This window comes from Arachis stenosperma, chromosome 3 (assembly GCF_014773155.1).
Source record: "Arachis stenosperma cultivar V10309 chromosome 3, arast.V10309.gnm1.PFL2, whole genome shotgun sequence".
NCBI classification, from domain to species: Eukaryota; Viridiplantae; Streptophyta; class Magnoliopsida; order Fabales; family Fabaceae; genus Arachis; species Arachis stenosperma.
Genome location: NC_080379.1, coordinates 169394798 through 169403329, shown reverse-complemented (window position 1 = coordinate 169403329; position 8532 = coordinate 169394798).

Below are 8532 nucleotides of genomic sequence, written 5' to 3'. Positions count from 1 at the left end.
GTATATAGGAGAAGAAGAATAAAATGACAATAATAATAATGAAGAAGAACGAAAAAAGAAAAGAAAAAAGAGGAGGAAGAAAAAAAAAAGACAACCTAAAATAACAACGATAACGATAATGATAACAACGTAAAAAAAAAAGAAAAAAGTTATAAAAATGAAAAGAGAAGAAGAGAGTAAATAAGTCGAAAAAGCAGTCTTACATATGCGAAAAAGAAAAAAAATACGCAACGACTTAATTAAAAAATCGGTTTAAAAAACGTTTCAACATCTAACTTTATTCTGTGTATATGTATATGTCATAACACTTGAATGCAAAATTTACACTTTCAATTACTCCTAATTTCAACTTATTAAATAAATTTTATTTAAACTTATTTTTTTTTAAATAGTAAATCCAGTTTGTTATATGCATATAAAAATGAAATATAAACATTGATATACTTTAGTTATTTCAGTTTGAAAGATTATCAACTTAAAAATATATTTCTAATTACACTATCATCTAATTGTATCATTATCAATCACCGCAATAATTATTATAGAAAATTTATAATATATTATTTGATGATAATTTAAACTTTTTAATTTAATTGATTAATAGTTTAATTAATTTTTTATTCTCTTATAGAATATCTAAATAATATTTTTTATTTTTGAATTTATAAAATGTACACTTTTATGTTTTGTATGATTAAAATAATTTACCTTTTTAATTTATTTGTCTAAAATACTTTTCAATAATAGTTATTATATTAGTGATAATTGTTTGGTTGATTCAAATAATAAATTAAAAAAATTATTTTTTATTAATTTAATATTATTTATTTTTAATATTTTATTGTTAATAATTCATATATAAAATTTAAATAAATATTTCTTAACAAGTTAATATTTTATATTTTGTGATAAAATATTAGCAATAACTAAATTATTAATATATTATTTATATTATAATTATTTAATTTAACTAAATAATTATTACTAATTTGTATATAACTTTTAATGATTATTAAATAATACAAATTAAAAATATATTATTGAATAAATCACTCCAATAAGCATGGTAAATATTACATACATCACCCAAAATTAAAAACATTACATGCATGTTCCCATTCGTATTTTTATATAAATCGAATAAGGGTTTGATCAAGGGACCATATCAATTTAGCAGGAAATATAGTAAAACGATTCAAACTGCTTCGATTTATACATGAATGCTTAAATCCCTAGTGAACAGGGGTCGTAATAAATAGGGTAGGATAGGATTTAGATCTAACCCTAACTCTACTCGTGAGTTAAAATTTTTATATAAACTCAACCCTACCCTGCCTGCGAGTTGAGAATATTCTAACCATAATCTTACCCACTCTTAACCTGCAGCTATCCGACTCTATCCACGGGTTAAAAAAATATACAACATTATTATATAACTTGATGATAATTTAAGATAGAATTGATTTTTATGTAAAAAAAAAAATTTAAATTTTCAATTAATGATTTTCTTTTAGTGGTTAAGAATCTTTTGTATTTAGTGAGAGGTTTTTGATTCAACATCCACTTAAAACATATTTTTATATAAATATATAACATAAACATATATAGAGTGCGAGTTAGTCGGATAGGATTGAGACTCAATCCGCACCCTACTCGATCCGCACAAAAACCCTACCCTACTCCCGCTGCGGATCGGATTGACAACCCTACCCAATCGAATGGGATCGAATTAGGTACCCGCATATAAGGTACATATTGCCACCCCTACTAGTGAATCGAATGAGTACAATTGGATTTAATCTGCTATAATTAATCAAATAAATCGAATGACACTGCATCCATTTACATGCATATGAACCATTAATAAATCGACACAATACAATTCGATTTACTATGTGTTACGGTGGGTAACCGGAGATGGATTGGACGGATGGCGTTGACTAGCCCAAATGTGTGAAGGAAGAAGTTTCCGTCTGGGTATGCAACTCGGGAGACTCCGTCTGACTTGTGCTCACAAGTGAATGGGGGGTGGTACCTGCAAAGACACTCCGATGCCTAAGTTAGCAAGGGTGCGAGCAGGTCTAGAGAGTATTAGGCTTAGAGATACCTGAGGAGTGTCAGTGTACTTATAGTGGTGAGCCAATAACCACCGTTGGAGTAGTGCCGTATCTTTAGGATGTTAACCGTCCCATTATCTTAGGGATGTTAAGATATGGCTTTATGAAGCGGTTAGAGAGATTTTAGGGGCGGTTACTCATTTGAATGAGTGCTTATCTGCCATCTAATCTCATGTCCGACTTCTTCAGAGCAAGTCGTAGTGAACACCGACTTCTTGGGTGAAGGTCGGCGCTTAGAAAGGCTTAATCTATTGGATTGGGCCTTTTAGTTGGACCTGGGCCCTTAACATTGGGCCAGGGTATGAACAGTGCCCCTACTTGAGCCCAAGATCTTTTTTAAGGCTTGGGTTCAAGTATTTAATTCGGATCCGTAGCCGACTTTCACGGGTTTTGAAACCGACGTGATTTTCGCGACCTTTTGTTTCTGACAGTTACGTCAATTCAAGCGTCGTGTCCGTTGGGGAAGAATTTATGGATTGAGGGCTTTGGTAACGGTGCAACCTCATTAATGACTGCTCCGCTTTTACCATTATGCCCCTTAGTATGTTTATAAATACTTTCCCTCTCTTTCCATTTTCCGTTTCTGCAATCTTTCAAACTTCTTCTTTCTTTGCACGCGTCTTATTTACTCATACTACGTTCTTGTGCTCCGGAGACCTTTGCTTCTTCCTTCATTCCGAAAAGAGGTTAGTTTCTTTCTCCTTTTTCGCACTTTTCGTATGGCTTTGCTTTGTAGAGAAATAGGTTTGTAGACTTGCGCGTGGTTCTTTTTTCTCCTTTTTTAGAGACCTTTGTTTTTTTTCTTTGTAGGTTTCTTCATTTTTCTTAGAGAAAGAAAATGGCCTCCGTAGATTGGGTTGACGTTACTGTTCTGGGGGAGGAGCCGTTGGTTGATGCGGAGTTTATTACTCACCTTCGCACCCATCACCGGCTCTGTACTTCGGATGAGGATGAGCCTAAATATGAGTTGCTTGTTCCCGGTTTAGAGGACCGAGTCTGTCATGGGAGAGCCAACGAAACGGCTCCCCATTTCTTCTTTATGTATGAGTGCATGATCACCCGTCTGGGCGTCTTTCTGCCATTTTCAGATTTTGAGATGTCGGTTTTGCAGCATTGTCGGGTTGCCCCTACCCAGCTTCACCCCAACTCCTGGGGTTTCTTGAAAATTTATCAATTCATTAGCCAGGCTCTGGATTTCCTGACTTCTCTGAAAATCTTTTTCCATCTTTTTCATATGACCAAGCCTTTTAGTGGGCTGAATAACAAACAACAATGGGTTTCCTTCCGAGCCATACAAGGTCGGAGGGTTTTTACCCTTTTTGATGAATCTTTTCATGACTTTAAAAATTTCTTTTTCAAAGTGCAAGCTGTAGAGGGTCATCACCCCTTTTTTCTGGACGATAATTCTTTTCCTCGCTTTCCTTTATACTGGCTGGAGGCCTTTCCTTGTGAGAAATATGGTCTGGATGACCTGGATGAGGTAGAGATTGCTGTCGTGGGGTTCCTCCGAGAAGTGTGGGGGAGGGCCCCATATTTGGATACTAAAAAATTTCTCCAAGGGTCTCCGACCTTTGTTCAATCACAGCTAGGTAGTTTTTTCTGATCTTGTTAAGTTTCCGACTTATTAACTGATCATCCCGACTTGTTTGCCTTTTTAACTATTGTTTTCTTTTTCCAGAAATGGCAAAGACAAATGCTCAAAAATCCTTTCAGAGGGTCCAGGAGGCTAAAGCTAAGTCTCGCGCTCGGTCTGGTGGCGCCAGGGTTATCTCTCCTCCTCCTCCCCCTCGCAACACTGGGACTTCTTCCAAGCCTATTGTAATTTCTTCTTCAGCTCCCTCTCAGTCGCTCCCCGTCGTCCGACCTTCCCCCGATCCAAAGAAGCGCAAGACTTTAGAGTCTGGTGCTTCTGAGGTTAGGGCAGATGCCCTTGAGTTTGTCCGAAAGAATATCTATCCCCATGTTCGTATAGGCATGGATGATATGTCTGTTCGGGGTCATCTTACCACTATGGTTGAGGAAAGTCTTAAGGCGGCGGGGGTTTGCGGTAAGCTCTTGGATATCTTTGAGAAGGCTCCCCTCAGCTCTTTAGGGACGACCTCGAAGGTCGAGGAGCTAGAGGGGAGGCTTCGCACATATCAGGAGCATGAGGGAGAGTTGAAGAAAGAAATTGCCAAGTTGAGGGAGGAGAGAGATACCTTTCGGGAGAAGGGGAAAGCTTTGCAGGCCCAGTACAACATGGAGGTGGAGCTGAGGAAAACGGCGCAGGCCAGTTATCAAAGCTTATTCAAGGACCTTGTGTCTGTGAAGAACGATCTGTTGAACTCTCGGAAGGCATATAATGAGTTGGAGGACTCAATTGCTGATGGCGCCGAGGAGTCTTGGAGGATTTTCTTGGAGCAAGTAAGGGTCATTGCTCCCGACTTGGATCTTTCTCCTTTACATCCTGACAAAGTTGTTATTGATGGTGCCATCGTGGATCCTCCTGCCCCCGTGGTTGTTTCCGAGTCGGAATTGAAGACTCGTGGGCAGAGGATAATTGAGTCCCCTCCACGACCTAAGGACGCTCCGAGTTCTTCAGATGTTCCTCCGATCCCTTCATCTCCCATGGATGCTTCTGGTGCTCCTCCCGATTTTGGTGGTGATGACTCGTCTGCTGTGAAAAAATGATCTTTGGCTATTTTGGGGGTCCGGCCTGTGGGCCCCCCATTTTTAAACTCTTTATTTATTTCGTTCTTGGTTGTGTAGTTTGAACAATTTCTTTTGGCCTTTTAAGGCCGTTAACAAAATATTTTGGCGAGTGCCCTTTTTTGAATAAGGGTTTCGATTAACAAATAAATACCCTTTTTTGGATAAGGGTTTAAGTTACCTTGTGCGCGCATGCTTTTCTGTTTTTCTGAATTCCCCTTGGCTTTTTCTTGAAAACCTTTCTTTTTTGGCTTGTTTGTTTTTCGGAATTTTTCGTTTAAGGATTTTTGGGATATCCTTTAAACTTCTTCCTAGGTTTTCCTATCTCTTTTGTTATCCCTCACACTCAACTTTTGTTCTAGCGAGTTCCTATGACTTAGATTATTTTTGCGATGCGTTTTTCTTCTACTCGGTTCTACGCTCCGATTTAAGAATCGGTGTGTTTCCGAGCTTTCCTGTTCGAAATATCGTTCCGACTTATGAGTCGGATTTGATTCTGAGTTTTTACGATCGACTCATATAATCTCTTTACACCGACTTGTACATCGTCGTTTTATCCTGACGACCATTTAGGTCGGTTCATGGGATTTTCACGTTTTGTCGAGCTTAAGTCGGTGCGTTTCGTAGAAGGACTTAGAAAAATGAAGAAGGATATTATAAGAGATATTATGAATGAAAAAGAACTTTATTAAATGGGAAGGTACCTTCTTTTGCTACTAAGGGTCTTGATAGTCTATTTTTCCCTTAGTCTCTACTATGATGCCTCGTTAAAAACCCTTCTCCAGAAAAAACCCTTTTTGGGAAAAAATCATGAAGTTGGGAAAAGAGTACATCAGGGAGTAGAGTTCGCTTTTAACTGTAGTACCTTTTCATATTACAAGCATGCCACGACCTTGGTAGCTCAGTGCCGTTTAGGTCGGTTACTTTATAATAACCTTTTCCTAGGACTTCATTGACTTTGTATGGTCCCTTCCAATTTGCGGCGAGCTTTCCTTCTCCCGATTTGTTGACTCCAATGTCGTTTCTGATTAAAACCAAATCATCTGGAGCAAACGTTCTTCGAATGACTTTTTTGTTGTACCTTGTAGTCATTCTTTGTTTCAACGCAGCTTCTCTTATCTGGGCACCTTCTCGGACTTCGGGGAGTAAGTCGAGCTCTTCTTTGTGTCCCTGTATATTTCCGACCTCATCATGGAGAATTACCCTTGGGCTTTGCTCATTGACTTCTATTGGAATCATGGCTTCCACGCCGTAGACTAGTCGGAAAGGTGTTTCTCCCGTGGCGGATTGGGGTGTTGTCCTGTAGGCCCATAGCACTTGAGGGAGCTCTTCAGCCCAAGCCCCTTTTGCTTCTTGCAATCTCTTCTTTAGCCCCGCCAGTATGACTTTGTTAGCTGCCTCGGCTTGCCCATTGGCTTGTGGGTGTTCTACCGAGGTAAACTGATGCTTGATTTTCATACTGGCCACTAAGCTTCTGAAGGTAGCATCGGTGAATTGGGTTCCATTATCCGTAGTGATGGAATAAGGTATCCCATATCTTGTGATGATATTTTTGTAGAGAAATCTGCGACTTCTCTGAGCGGTGATGGTGGCTAGTGGTTCTGCTTCTATCCATTTTGTGAAGTAATCTATTCCCACGATCAAGTATTTGACTTGTCCTGGCGCTTGGGGAAAAGGACCTAATAAGTCCATTCCCCATTTTGCAAAAGGCCATGGAGAAGTGATACTAATGAGCTCTTCTGGTGGAGCCACGTGGAAATTTGCATGCATCTGACACGGTTGACATTTTTTCACAAATTCTGTGGCATCTTTCTGCAAGGTCGGCCAGTAGAATCCAGCTCGGATAACTTTTCTGGCTAGTGACCTTGCTCCGAGATGATTTCCGCAGATCCCGCTATGTACTTCCTCCAATACCTCAGTGGTTCTTGAGGTCGGTACGCATTTTAACAATGGTGTCGATATCCCTCTTCGGTAAATGACATTTCTTACCAAAGTGTAATACTGTGCTTCCCTTCAGATTCTTTTGGCTTCCTTTTCCTCTTTAGGGAGGATGTCGAATTTCAGATATTCGACTAAGGGGTTCATCCACCCGAGGTTCAAACCGACTACTTCAAGTACCTCTTGCTTATCTTTTGTTACTGAGGGTTCCTGGAGGGTTTCTTGGATCAGGCTTCTATTGTTCCCTCCTGGTTTGGTGCTTGCTAACTTGGATAGGGCATCTGCTCTGCTGTTCAGATCCCGAGTTATGTGTTTTACCTCGGTTTCTGCAAAGCGCCCAAGGTGCTCCAAAGTTTTTTCCAAGTACCTCTTCATATTAGGGTCCTTTGCCTGATACTCTCCGCTTATTTGGGAGGTCACTACCTGTGAGTCACTGTATATCATCACTTTTGTAGCACCGACTTCTTCTGCTAATTTTAGCCCAGCAATCAAGGCTTCATATTCTGCCTGATTATTTGAGGCTGGGAATTCAAATTTTAAAGAAACCTCTATCTGGGTTCCTCTTTCATCTACCAATATTATGCCTGCGCCGCTTCCCGTTTTGTTGGAGGATCCGTCTACATAGAGTTCCCATGTAGTTGGCTTTTCCTCTTGGTCTCCTGCGTATTCTGCTACGAAGTCGGCGAGACATTGAGCTTTGATTGCTGTCCGAGTTTCATATTTTAGATTGAACTCGGAGAGCTCTATTGCCCATTGAACCATTCTCCCTGCAACATCCATCTTTTGGAGGATTTGCTTCATGGGTTGGTTTGTGCGGACTCTTATTGTGTGAGCTTGAAAGTAAGGTCGTAGTCTTCGTGAGGCTATCACTAAGGAGTAGGCAAACTTTTCAAGTTTGTGGTACCTTAGTTCAGGGCCTTGTAGGACCTTACTGATGAAATAGACCGGGTGCTGTCCGACCTCGTCTTCTTTTATCAGGGCTGACGAGACAGCTCTATTTGCTACGGATAAGTACAAGACGAGGTCTTTCCCTGGTACTGGTCGGGTTAAGATAGGAGGTTGGCTTAGAAATTTTTTGAACTCTTGGAACGCCTCCTCACATTCCGGAGTCCATTCAAATTGGCATCCCTTTCTTAATAAGGAGAATAATGGAAGGGATTTTAGTGCCGATCCTGCCAAGAATCTGGAGAGGGCTGCAAGTCGGCCATTGAGCTGTTGGACTTCTCTCAAACAAGTCGGGCTTTTCATTTCTAGGATGGCTCTACATTTATCGGGATTGGCCTCAATCCCTCTTTGTGTTAGCATAAATCCTAGGAATTTTCCTGCCTCTACTGCAAAGGCGCATTTTGCTGGATTTAGTCTCATCCCATGCAGCCTTATGGTGTCGAAGACTTGTGAGAGATCGGATAAGAGGTCGACTTCTTCCTTGGTTTTTACTAGCATGTCGTTGACGTATACCTCCATTAAAGTCCCCAGGTGAGAGGAAAACACTTTATTCATCAACCTTTGATATGTGGCTCCTGCATTCTTTAATCCGAATGGCATGACCACGTAGCAGTAGTTGGCTCGGAGTGTGATGAATGATGTTTTTTCCTGGTCGGGCCCATACATCGGAATTTGATTATATCCCGAGTAGGCGTCCATGAATGATAAGTATTGGTACCCCGAGCTGGAGTCCACTAGGGTATCAATATTTGGTAGGGGATAAAGGTCCTTAGGACATGCCTTATTTAGGTCGGTATAGTCGACGCACATTCTCCATTTACCGTTTTGTTTTTTGACTAGCACT